The sequence below is a fragment of the Triturus cristatus genome, chromosome 1_2 (genome assembly GCF_964204655.1).
Source record: "Triturus cristatus chromosome 1_2, aTriCri1.1, whole genome shotgun sequence".
NCBI classification, from domain to species: domain Eukaryota; kingdom Metazoa; phylum Chordata; class Amphibia; order Caudata; family Salamandridae; genus Triturus; species Triturus cristatus.
This window is the reverse complement of record NC_140580.1, coordinates 657732381-657746262: the sequence shown is the minus strand read 5'-3', so window position 1 is coordinate 657746262 and position 13882 is coordinate 657732381. Positions and strand designations below refer to the sequence as shown.

Here is a 13882-nt window from a genome sequence, read left to right as displayed (position 1 = left end):
TCGATATTTGGGAATTCTGCCATCTGATTGGCTGAGGCGTTACGAGCACAAGCTTGCTGCTGATTTGCTGCTAGCGCTGCGAGCGTTTGCAACTAGGAAGTGTTGGCCCCCATTTTGTGATTCCGTTGAAAAGAGTAAGGGTGAAAGAGGGCAAAAAATGTGGGAAAGAGGAGGGTAGGAGCACTGTAACCTCTGTGGGGTGTTTAGGGTGGGCTATAGAGGGGGTGCGAAACGAACTACTCATACTTACAGGTCTGAAAGTGCTGGGTACGGAAATTAGTGAGGTATTGCATAGTCTGATGCTGCCAAGGTGAGCTGCTGCGGGAGTCAGGGATGAAAGCAGGAGCCTAAACTGTGTGTCTTATGGTGTGAAGTCAGGTGCCCTGGCTGCTGCAGCACACCTGTGGAAGTAGTGTCAGCATGTGTTTATACCTACAAGGACGAATTACTGACTCCTACTGGTTTGAAAGTCCTGGGGTATGGAAAATATGTGAGGTATTGTCTAGAGTCTCATGGTGCTAAGCTGAGGTGCTGCCGGAGTCACGGATGAAAGCGTGAGTCCAAACTGTGTGTCATATGCTGTGAAGTCATGTGCTCTGGCCGCTGTGCCACATCTGTCAAGTAGTGTCAGCATGTAGTTATATCTTCTCGGAGGAACTTTTTTTTGAACATTGTAACTTGTGTATGGTGCTTAGGGGGTGTTATACAGGGAGTGCGAAGTTAAATTTGCGCATATCAAATCAATACAGTGTTTGTAAAGCGCAAACTACTCACCCCTATGGGTCTGAAGGCCCTCGAGGCCGGCATGGAAATTATGTGAGCTATTGCCCAGAGTCACATGGTGCTGAGCTGAGGTGTCCAAAGGTGTCCTTCATAAGCATTTCCAAACCTACCCCAGTCAATATGCCTAGGTCATTTCCACCACAATGCAGAATCATGAGGTCAGGGTGTGGAAGATGCAAAGAGGTTTTAACCAAAGGTAGCAATTGGTGCAACTTCAATCTTCTCTGTGTAAAATCTTTAATGTCAACATTTTGTGATGCTAGGTCTAAGTCAATACATCTGTGTTCTGCATACCTCTTGCACCTGAAAATATAGCTATGTCCTAAGATCCACACTAACATTTTGAAGGTATGGTTGGAAGGTATGGAAAGATGTCTGTAGCTCATGCAGTTCCATGGTAGAAGAAGAGATATGTTTAAAGATGGGGAAGTACTTTTTTTTGCCATGCAAAACGATACGTGATTGGGAGTTGAAAAGCATTAATTTTTAAAAGTAGGGTGCACATTCGTTTTGTGTAAAAGCATCTTTGTGATTGGTTAAGAAAAAGCAGTTTCAAAGTGGAGTACATATCAGAGGATAAAATGTGATCAACTGAACCACAGATGCTACTTGCATTTGGAAGGCACTGTTCGAATTTAAAACAACCGTGAACTTTTAACCTGCATGTGCCGTTAAATGTTCGAGAAAATGTTGCAAAAAAATATTGTTAAGTTTAAAATAAATTTATGAACTTTTAACCTGCACATGTTGTAGAATGTTTTAGCAAGCGTGTTGATAGAATACGTTGCACTTCTGACTTCTTTGTGTTGTTGAATATTAAAAAAATGGTTTATATGGAAAATTTAAACGAACCCAATAGAGAGAAGTTTTGAAACCTAAAAGAATTAAGGAACTATTCTAATTTCTTCATTACATGTGTTTATGTGTGGAGCAACAAAGTTATAGACACAACAGCACCAGGAAGAGGAAGAAGCAGGTAGTGGGGGGACGGGGGAGATGGGCAGAATGGCACTTATGCACAATTAAGTACAGCACATGTATAGACAAACAATGGCCAAAATGAAGCACACCAACAAGGAGCACAAGTCACACAACCCGCCAACATCACACCACTGAACGAGCATAGAAGTGAAAACCACGCTGCATTCATACAGGATGTGTACAAAGGCCAGTCGTTGGTGTTGTGGGATATCTGCAACCGTGGTTATCATGGATGAGATGCCCAGCACTTGGCACATGGGCAAGTTCACTGTGTGTTACATTCCCAAACAGCTGCTTTTCCCTCCCACGAGCCCCCACACTTTTCCTCGGTGCGCTGTTGTATCTCGTGCACTCGTACAGCACACCATTGTAATGCCTATACACGCATGTCCTGCTACATTCAAACTACACCATCACAGTGCCGTTTGGAGGTGGTGCATGGCACTTTACAACATCGAGTGTTGCGGCCTTTATGGTAGGCCACACCAGAACACAGAGACACACTTACCGCACTTCCTGTACACAAACATGTCCGAGACACCCTGCTCCCTTTGCCGGATAGGCACACCCCTGCGCTGACCTGTGTACTCCAGACCAGCACATGCCGGTTGTGCATGCAGGAGGATGCGTGCATAGCTACATGTCCAGGCTCACTGCCAATGCTGAGCTGACAGCACACTGTGATGTTGCAGGGCTCGTGCCTATCATGCTAAGACAATGACCACAGGGACACACTCGCTCATATGCGGGTTTGGGGGGCGTTGGCGGTCCTGGAGTTGTTGCAATGAGTCTTGTGGCCCTCATGGGTATCCCTGCATCATGCTCATTGATTCTATGGCACCTGTGGGTGTTCTGGTGTGACTCTTGGCTGTGTTACTTTTCATGATGCAGGTAGTCGTCCTGCTTAACACCAGCAGAAAGCAGGTGTAATAAACCTGGTGCTAACGTGGCTTATCATCAGAATTTGTTTCGCATTGCAGTTGGTGTGAAAGTTGTGATGCGATTTTTTTTGTGTGCAGAACAATATACGAACTGAGCAGTGTATCTCGTCAAGGTACAGAACTTGACGCACTATTCCCAATCAATATAAATACAATGAGAGTTCTTAATTGATTTTGTGTGTACACTGTAAGTGCAGCAACTACCTCAGTGCAATTCAATACAGGATTTTAGTATTTAGAATAAATTGCAACGGTGCACCTCGTGTCTTTTTGTATGGGAAACGGCTAGTCTGCATTACATTATCAGCACTTTAATGGAAGTAAAGTTGAGATAAATCTAACACACTATTCAGAAGTTGGTGTAAACTGCAGACGTCACCAGTATTCCCATGATAAGTGCCCCAAAATTTAACACCATGGTGCACTCCATCAAATAACAGTAATAAGAACAAGAAAGAGTCACACAGCAGTGAAGAGAACAACCAAAAACGGTTTTTTTACTTAATTTTTTTATAAATATATATGTAAATGATAAACTAAAAACTGTTTGCAAAATTAGTTTTTTTTATTAACATATATATAAATGATAAACTAATAAACAAAATGTAACAAAAATAATAGAAAACAAGAAGGCGGAACACTCCTGTGGGGACCATGGATGGCGACGACAGAGCCTGGAAAATAAAGCACAAAATAAGGATGTGTGTAATGGGCATATCAAAGGAGAGAGGCACAGAGAAACAGAGAAGGAAAAAAAAGCCAGAGAGATAAAGAGAGGGAAAGAAAGAAAGAGAGTGAGAAAGGGAGAAGGAAGAGAGAGAGTTAGAGAGATAGAAGGAAAAGAAGGAAGAGAGAGAGAGAGAGAGAGACAGACACTGCTGCCTCTGCGCATCCATGAGCAAATAATAACCTGGTGCCATCGGAGTGTGCAGCAGTGGGCACTCCACGTGCCTGTCAAAACACCATGCATCCCAGATATGGCGCTGAGTCCTGAGTCATGAATGGCGGTGAAAACATCAGCTTCGCCGCGGATCTCACAGATGTCGCTGAGTCCTGAGTCATAAATGGCGGAGACCACACAATCTTCTCCACGTCCCGACAGATCTCACACATGTTACTGAGTCCTGAGTCATCAATGGCGGAGACCACATCAGCGGCCCGGCAGATCTCACACATGTCGCTGAGTCCTGAGTCATCGATGGCGGAGACCACATCAGCTTTTGGGGCCGCTAAGCCTGTGGAACTCAAGTGTGTGCACGTGGTGGTAGGCCCCTGATGGCCATATGAGGTTTGGGTGGCACTAACCCGGTGCATCTGAAGTCCGCGCCAAGGAGGTGGTAGGCCCCTGATGGCTATACAGATCAGGGTGCGACTAACCTTCTGAGCAACTTTTCAAAGACTCTTTATAGTTGAGACACGTGGAGCGTCCGCCATCTAGTCAGCACCGGCAATAAAGGATGTGACGTTGTTGATCTATTATATTTGCATGGTCACATGGCCTGTTCCGCATGTGCCGGATGGGTGTGGTGTGTGTGCAATCCGGCCCTGAGGGAGTGTCCATGAGATGTTGAGAACTAGACCACTAACCTGCACACCAACAGCGAGTACGCCTGCGACAGGTAGCTATGTGGGGCCAACGTCGGAACGTAATCGCAGTGGCGTGGCGTGGCGTATGATGGGACAGGGCAGGGATAGCTACAATAATGCAGACGGCTCATAGTACTGCATCTGTGAGTTGAGCGGACGGGCCGCAGCTGGCCCTCTGCGAGCCTGGGTGCGAACTGTTTATAACTCACACTACATAAGCATTGAAAAAACATTTTGTGATTCAGTCCGTCAGCTGGCATTTCTCCGAGGCTTTTGTGGAAACATATCGGAGTTCTTTCTGTGATAGATACCCCTTTGACGATGCATCTCCCCACATCAGCAGGTAACGCACCCTCTTCCCACATTACCATCATACCCCCAACAACCTTCTTGGGCCTGGAAGTGTCCCTGTGTGGTTGGACAAAAAAGAATCTTAGTCATGTATAGATTTACATATAGAAAAATGTATTTAAAGAAAAGAACAACAAATAAGACTGAAAGGAGTCTGGTGCTGTGGTCGCTGCCACGAAGTTGGGGTCACTGCCATTCAGGACTCAAGACACTGTTACACATGTGGGATCGGCTTGTGTTAAAGAGGGTTAGTGGGACTACGTGTCGACGGCCTTGCATATCGAAATATGCGTCACTGATCGAAGGGAGTGTGGTGCTGTGGTCGGTGCCACGAACTTGGGGTCACTGCCATTCAGGACTCAGGACACAGTTACACATATGGGATCGGCTTGTGTTAAAGAGGGTTAGTGGCACCAGAATAATTGAGACTGTATGAGCCTGTGATGATGCTTAGTACGGACGGGCCGCACTGGGAGCAATGTGTCTTGGCTACTGGACTGCGTCATGTGGAATCAGAACTCTGTCTGAACTGTGAGGTGTGCTGACCGTAGTGTAGGCCAGAGGTAGCGGTGAGCAAGGGCCCACAGCCACATGAATACGTTGGTGGCCCCACCGGCCTGCGTAGTGGAGGTTCAGTGGCACCACGTGTCGTCGGCCTTCCTTATGCAAATACCCCTCACTAATCGAAGAGAGTGTGGTGCTGTGGTCGCTGTTACGCAGTTCGGGTCACTGACGTTCAGGACACAGTTACACATGTGGGATCGGCTTGTGTTAAAAAGGGTTAGTGGAACTACGTGTCACCGGTCTTGCATATGGAAATATGCCTCACTGATCAGAGGGAGTCTGGTGCTGTGGTCGCTGCCATGGACTTGGGGTGACTGCTATTCAGGACTCAGGACACAGTTACACATGTGGGATGAGCTTGTGTTAAAGAGGGTTAGTGGGACTACGTGTCGCTGTCCTTGCAGATTGAAATATGTCTAACTGATCAAAGAGTATGCTGCTATAGTCGCTGCCATGGACTTGGAGTCACTGCCATTCAGGACTCAGGACATAGTTACACATGTGGGATTGGCTTGTGTTAAAGAGGGTTAGTGGGACTACGTGTCACCGGCCTTGCATATCGAAATATGCCTCACTGATCAAAGGGAGTCTGGTGCTGTGGTCGCTGCCATGGACTTGGGGTCACTGCCATTTAGGGCTCAGGACACAGTTACACATGTGGGATCGGCTTGTGTTGGACAGTGTTAGTTGGCACCACGTGTCCAAAATTCAAATAGTGAGGTCTGCTGCCCGCAGTGTAGACTGTTGAGTGTTCATTTGTACTTGAAAATGAATTTGGTCATTGTTCTAAAGCTATAACTGATATAAAAAATGCTCACGAAGAAAGGATACTAAAAGGATATTATGTAGATTTGAGGCCTGTAATAGTCACTTGCCTAGTGAACTCTGTAGTTAATGAATGAAGAAATAATTTTCATTGTGAGCCCTACTGAGTGCAGTGTAGGCGTATGATGAAAAGATGAAATAAGTATAGAATGCATTGACGAAGGGTTGTATTTTCTTAGTACAATCTTGTTAGAAATTAGCATTTAAAATTGGAATTGCGAGCTGTACTGCCTGTAGTGTAGACTGCTATTCCATGTTAGTTTGCATTTGAAGATTAATTTGACCATTGTAGTAAAGCTATAACTGATATAAAAAAAATTATCTTGAAGCGAGGATACTAAAAGGATAATACGTAGGGTGTAGGACTGTGATAGTTAGTTGCCTACTGGAGTCTGTAGTTGCATATGGAAATACCCCTCACTGATCAAAGGGAGTGTGGTGCTGTGGTCGCTGCCACAGACTTGGGGTGACTGCTTTTCAGGACTCAGGACACAGTTACACATGTGGGATCGGCTTGTGTTAAAGAGGGTTAGTGCGACTACGTGTTGCCGGCCTTGCATATCGAAATATGCCTCACTGATCGAAGGGCGGGTAGTGATGTGGTCGCTGCCACGGACTTGGGGTGACAGCCATTCAGGACTCAGGACACAGTTACATGTGGGATCGGCTTGTGTTGAACAGAGTTATTGGCACCACGTGTCGCCGCCGTTGCATATGGAAATATGCCTAACTAATCAGAGGGAGTATGCTGCTGTGGTCGCTACCATGGACTTGGGGTCACTACCATTCAGGACTCAGGACACAGTGCCACATGTGGGATTGTTTGGCTTGTGTTGAACAGAGTTATTGGCACCACGTGTCGCCGCCGTTGCATATGGAAATATGCCTAACTAATCAGAGGGAGTATGCTGCTGTGGTCGCTGTCATGGACTTGGGGTCACTGCCATTCAGGACTCAGGACACAGTTCCACATGTGGGATTGTTTGGCTTGTGTTGAACAGAGTTATTAGCACCACGTGTCGCCACCGTTGCATATGGAAATATGCCTCACTGATAAAAGGCTGTCTGGTGCTGTGGTTGTCTCATGGAGTTAGGGTCACTACCATTCAGGACTTAGGACACAGTTCCACATGTGGGACCGGCTTGTGTTGAAGACGGTTAGTGGCACCATTTGTCACTGGTCTTCCACAGTGTAGGCCAGAGGTAGCGGTGAGCAAGGGCCCACAGCCACGTGCATATGTTGGTGGCCCCACCGGCCTGCGTAGTGCAGGTTCAGTGGCACCACGTGTCACCGGCCTTCCATATGGAAATACTCCTCACTGATCGAAGGGAGTCTGGTGCTGTGGTCGCTGCAATTCAGGACTCAGGACACACTTACACATGTGGGATCGGCTTGTGTTGAACAGGGTTAGTTGGCACCACGTGTCGTTGGTCTTCCACAGTGTAGGCCGGAGGCAGCGGTCAGCAAAGGTCCACAGGCAGGTGACGTTGACTTGAGCTGCACAGATTGGGAGCATGTGGTCTTCTTAACCCATTATAGTGTCTTACACAATTTCTGTTGCTACTAATCTTGAATTGTGAACCGTGTAACCCCAGTGTAGGGCAGAGGCAGTGGTCAGGATAGGCACACAGCTACGTGGTGATGATTCATGGTGCAGTGAGTTAGTAGCACCTGAAGCACACAGCGAGTGCGCACCGTGCGATGATGCGAGGTCTGGGCGGGCCGCACTGGAAGCAAAGTGTCTTGCAAACTGGACTGCAACATCTGCAATCGCTACTGCATCTGAATTGTGAGCGCTGCTGTCCGCAGTGTAGATCGAAGGCAGTAGTCGGTACAGACATAAGTCTGCGGTGCTGTGCCGCTGGGTTCACAGGGGCCCTGTGTCGAGGAGGCCTGCGGTTATGGCGGCAGCCACGTGCCAGGGTGAGGGCTGCCGCTGTGACAGACTCGTTGGTCTTTCCTCAAGTGAACCACGTCTAGGGACTGGCCTCTTTCTTCATACTGCTACCCTGGAGTGGCGTACGTTGGAGCAGCCCACTAGGCTTCCGCTTCCGCTTCCAGGGGGGGACAACACAGCTACATGACCGAGATCTTCCCCACTGCCTGAAGTAACATGGTTGCATCCACTGTGCACTACACTACAAGTATCAACAGTATATATCGACATGGAGAGGTTTGTGCTTTGCATAGTTAGGTCTGTGCAGCACATCAGCGTTACACTTGGCATTGTGTGCTTTATTGTTGAAGGGTGACTTGCCTCCTTCATATATAGTTAGTTGCCACATCTCCCAACATTCAGCTATTGTGTGGCTGAGGGGCATGGTGTTTTGGGAAGGTCCGTTGTCCTGTTTTGCGCTGCCTTGGTGGTAGTAGGAGGGGTGGTGCGGGGGGGAGGTTCTGGTGGTGGTGGCACTGGGTGTTGTGGTCTTGTTGCGTGTCGGAGCTGCATGATCAGTAGCTCTATCACATGTTGGTCTTTAGATGTGGCTGTGAGTTGGGTCCAATTCACGGAGTAGATAGTCGACCTCCTTACACCAGTTAAAGGTTGATGTTAATTTGTTACTGCTAACTCGGCTTATCGCCTGATTTTTGGATCACATTACAGATTTGGCTGGTCGTTGAAAATATGGGGAAGTGGTGTTTTCGTGTTTTTTTTGCACGGGAACGCCTACTTTGCATTTCATTAGCGTTAGTTGTGGCTCTCGTTTGTGGCGATTTTGTTGGCGTAAGGTATCGATGGAAGAGTGGTGAGATTTGCAGTTTTCACCAAGTTGAGAATGGGTTGATAATTAAAAAACACAGAAAAAAAGATAGGTTTAATGAACATTGTAATTAGAAATTAGCATTTAAAAAACCTTTGAAATTCACAACAAAAAAAACATAGGATTCGGGCACGTTATAGTTAGAAATTAGCATTTAAACAACCTTAGAAATTCACTGAAAAAACCATAGGTTTCAGGAACGTTATAGTTAGAAATTAGCATTTAAAAAACGTTTGAAATTCACTGAAAAAACCATAGGTTTCAGGGATGTTATAGTTAGTTGGACATTTCACTCATAGAAAACCATAGAAATTCCCCTGTTATAGTTAGTTGAGCTAACTATAACTCGCGCCCCTGCAATGCACTGCTGATGATGTCACATATTACATCATTCATGACATGGTCAGTGACATCACTGATGACATCTCAAATGACATCACTGATGACATGATCAAAGTCAAAATCTGATGCACCTTATCAGACCCTAATATAACACTTGATACACCCACTCTAAAATACAGACTATAATATTCGAAACCATGAACACACCAATACCAGTTAGTACATATCCACTCACTAATTCCTAGGTCTACACACACATCCATTCATTCACCCATACAGTCACTCATACATACAGTCAGCCATCAATACAGCATTATCATATCCAGTCACATATCTATACAGACACTCACACACCGCCTCTCATTCATAGAGTTATTCACACACCTATTCAGTAATTGAAATAATCAATCACACTTTCATTTACTCACCTGTACAGTTATACACATACCACGTCACTTATTTAGATATATATACTAACACATACTTACTTGCTCATTTCTAACTATAACGTGCCTGAAACCTATGGTTTTTTCAGTGAATTTCTAAGATTTTTTAAATGCTAATTTCTAACTATAATGTGCCTCAAACCTATGGTTTTTTCTGTGAATTTGTAAGGTTTTTAAATGCTAATTTCTAACTATAACTTGCCTGAAACCTCTATGGTTTTTTCCGTGAATATATATATATATATATATATATATATATATATATATATATATATATATATATATATATATATATATATATATATATATATATATATATATATATATATATCTCCAAACACACCATGAATTCTCTGCACTTCTGTTGAGGCGAACAGCGAAACATGAACCCCAAAAATATATGGCACTGATCTTTTATTCCTCAAGAATGACGCGTTACGGAAAAATCGTGTCCTTGCTCACATTTATATATTGAAGTGGTCTGTATTACACCTTGAGTGTGACTACCCAAGCTAGTTTTGAAACAAGGGGACAGATAGGGAGAAGATAACTCTTATAAGGCAGTGGCCTTGCTGAATGCTCATTTCAACCAGACAATAAACACCAATTATGAGTGGTTAGTGATGCAATTAGTGTTGAAAAGTGAAACACTTCTTAACATCTGTGCCCAAATGAAAGTCCTTGTCAATGCTTGTACTAACTGTAATCATAACAAGGAAGTGAGGGCTCAAATAATACAAGGATTCTTAAGTTGCCTAGCGCTGGGATACTCATTTGGGAGTGAGTTCCTTTAGGCTTTTTAAATGATGGTAACACAACATAACAACACATTCATCTTCTGTTGTCCAGAGCCTGTTCTAATGTGGAAACCATGCATGAGTCTGGAGGCATTCTGCTGTCTGAAGATGCCACAAACTGTCTCACGCACCAGACACAAACTTAGACTTGGCTTTGGCTGAAATAGCCATCACAAATGAGCTGTTGGAAAAACCCATTCATCACCCAATGAACACGATGAGAGTATTGGCGGACCATGACCATGAGGTTAAACATCAAACTGCAACATGGTTAAACATCAAACTGCAACATAGGAGAAAACAGATTCTCCACAACATGGATGGTGTACTGTTGAAATCAACACGGAAAAGTATTGGTATTCCAGGATACAACTCATATGCAACATGCTTGATGTGGGTCAGAGCTCTGGCACTTTGAAGTAGGCACATGTTACCACCTTTTGGGTGAAAGAACATGTGAGAGTTAGCAACACATATCTTTCTCGAAGGATCCTTTGCGTATTGAAAAACAGGCACTTGAAAGGCAGTGGTCTTCTGTAGCAGCTGCTCCTTGGCTGCACCACTGGTCAACAGCTTCTCCAGCAGCTTGGCATGCACGGGCTCCGCCAGCAATGGCTTGCTAAGACAGATGCCATGCTGGCTGAGCAGGGTGAGTTTGTCCGGCCTGTAGAAGGTGGTGAGACCCTCATGCTGCTTCTCCTTCAGCTTGAAAAGGCCATGCAAGCCAAAGGCATCCAGAGCTGGGCAAAGACTGTCCATGAAGACAGAACAGTCCACCTAATGCAGGCAGAGTAGGTCTGTGTTGTAGCCATTAAGCTCCTTGCATGGTAGGATCCGTTGATAGTCCATGTCCAGGGTGTAGTGCCACAGTATGGGTAGGGCATGACTTTGTCAGCACTTTAGAGATGGATCACAGGAGCAACTCTGCGCTCACCTACTGTGTGTCAGAAGGGCTACTGTTCAAAGGCGCAAACTAAGGTCTCCAAAGTGTGGCTGACCTCCACGACCCAGGCGGTGCTGTACCACGAGGGGCCCGCACTGCCCATACAGTGCAGGGTCAGCCGCAGTCCTACGTTCGCCTTGGTTGGTGTGTAGACCTGCTTGCTACTCAAGGGTGCTCAGCTTCCTGGCTCCTCAAGTGTCTCTTTGAAGTAGCAGAAGAGCAAGGCTCTAGCTGCCCACACTCAATGTGCAGGGCAGGACAGAAGGGAAAGCCGGCCATAATGTGGCAAGGAAGCTGACCCTGACGGAAGGCAGATGGGTTGCGCTCCACCAAATAGTGGGGGTTGCCCTGAGGCAGCATGGCTCCATCCCACCAGGCCTCAGGATTGAGAAGTTCATATGAAAGTGGCTTCTCCTGGTAGTAGAAGCACATTCGTCTTCACAGGGGAGACAGACTGGGAGGCCTTTCTGCTGTGCCTTCACTTCTTGGCCTTGCTGCTCTGGACTTCCTTCACGGAGTTGGTTACAATGTGGGTCAGCGCCCAGTCCAGTTACTCCAACTGGTCCCATTGCATGAGCTTCTGGTTGCCATCAGGAGTGAAGAAGAGGGTCCGCTTGGGCTCCGAAAGCACACACCATACTATAGTCTTTTCCATCCCGCAAGATGGGCTATAGGCCTGGAGCAGGCATAGGATCGGAGCAGAGCGGGTAGCCTGGGACACTCCACAGTAGTTTACAAGGCTAAGGCCCTCAGCATCAACTTGGTGCCCGGCACAAAAGGGCAGAGGGGATCCATAAACAGGGGACATGTGGATACGGTGGAGGAAAAAAACCCTAAACCAATGGGTATACAGGCAGAGGGCTCAAAAGCACAGCCTGAGGGAAGTTGGACCATTGTGCAAGGGTTTGCATTGCGTGTTCCTCCTGACTGGTCACTACTGATCTGAGCTTGCAGGAAAACTGCACTGTGCTGGCCGATGATACTAACTATATGCAATTGCTGCCATCCCTGCACCAGCTGGAAGCTGATGAAGGAGAAATAGTCCTAACTCATAGATGGACTGGACAGAAAAACAAATATGCTTGTTATATAAAAATAAAGAGCCTTAAAATTAACTCTGTCATTGACACAAAGGCATGAACAGACAGCAATTTGAGCAACTCCGGCCTCATCTCAAATTGGCAAAAACATGGACTAATTATAAAAATATTGGAACAATGAACCACTGTCCCTGTCAGCAGCATAGATAATGGGAATTCAACAAGGCAAGAGATTTGAAAACACTAGGGGGCATATTTATCATGGTTTTTTGTCGCCCTTGCACCATGCAAGGAGGTGCAATGGCGATGCAAAACCTAGAATGACATTTACCAAGTCACGCAAGGTCACCTTGCATGGCCCTGCATAGATTGGTAAATTAACACAAGGCAGCGCAAGTCACTGTCTTGCATTACTCTGTCCCAGGGAGGCATTTAATGGGTGAAGCATGGGCATTCTCAAGCATCCACCCATGGATTTTGGCGCATTCCCAGATTTACCAATAGTGGTAGACCTGGGAAAGAGTCAAAATGCTATGCTTCCCCATGGGAGATGTAACAAGGAGAAATATGCTTACTTCTCCTTGATTTTCTCTTGTTCTACATGTGCTGCATCGTGCAGCACACAGAAGTAGGAAAAAGCCTCAGAGGATTGTTTTAGTGCATGAAGGTGTCTCTTCCTGCACAAAATGAATCCTGCCTCCAAAGCAGGCACCCTTGCACCATGGTGCAAGGGTGCCCGTGTTGGTGCTAGACAGCAGTTTGTGCTCCAGCACAAGCAGAGAGCAGGAATGTGCCATATAATGGTAAATGCAGTGCATTCCTGCCCTCTCCCTTCCATGCAGTGCAACTCAGAAAGATGGCTTGCTGTGTTGCATTGCGTGAATAGTTGATAAATCTGCCCCTAAGTTCTTTGCGGCTTACACTGGATAGACTCACTGATTAACAACAACAGAGTGGAAGGTCTTCTCATCATACAGGTTGCAGCCAGTGTGCTCCTCTGTGAGCTGAAAGAAACTCTAGATAAATGTAAACCACTTTTCATTGGCCTGTTATGCTTAAGGGCCAATATGGAAACATACAAGAGGGAAAGACTGATTCCCCCAGAAGAGTTGTGGAGAACAATTGTAGAAATTGCTCATAAGAGAAGCATGACCAAGGAAATGTCAGGGGCACTTATTGGTTCCCCAGAATGGACACTATAGTTGAGGAAAAGTTGAAAGATTGCTTAGTATGTGCACTAAGCGATAAAAACAGAACCACTCGGCATGTACCTTTCTCCCCGGATACTGTCCCTTCTAAACCATGGGATAAGCTGGGATTAGACATTATTGGTCCCCTAAAGGTATTAATGTAGGAAGGGATGTTCATGCTTGTTTTGGTGGATTCTCACTCCGAGGGGGTGATGACCAAATTGGTGGTATGTGTCAACATGAAATCTCTCTTTTTTTTCTTTATAGAGGTGTTCATGATGGAAGAGATACCCAGCACCCTTAATACAACAACGGGGTGCAATTTACTT

General features: G+C 45.8%; 1 pseudogene; it reads right to left on the bottom strand.

The window, feature by feature from the left end:
* Positions 1–10635: 10635 nt before the first annotated feature.
* LOC146867810 (2',5'-phosphodiesterase 12 pseudogene) lies at positions 10636–11978 on the bottom strand (annotated as a pseudogene).
* Between the last annotated feature and the right edge of the window lie 1904 nt (positions 11979–13882).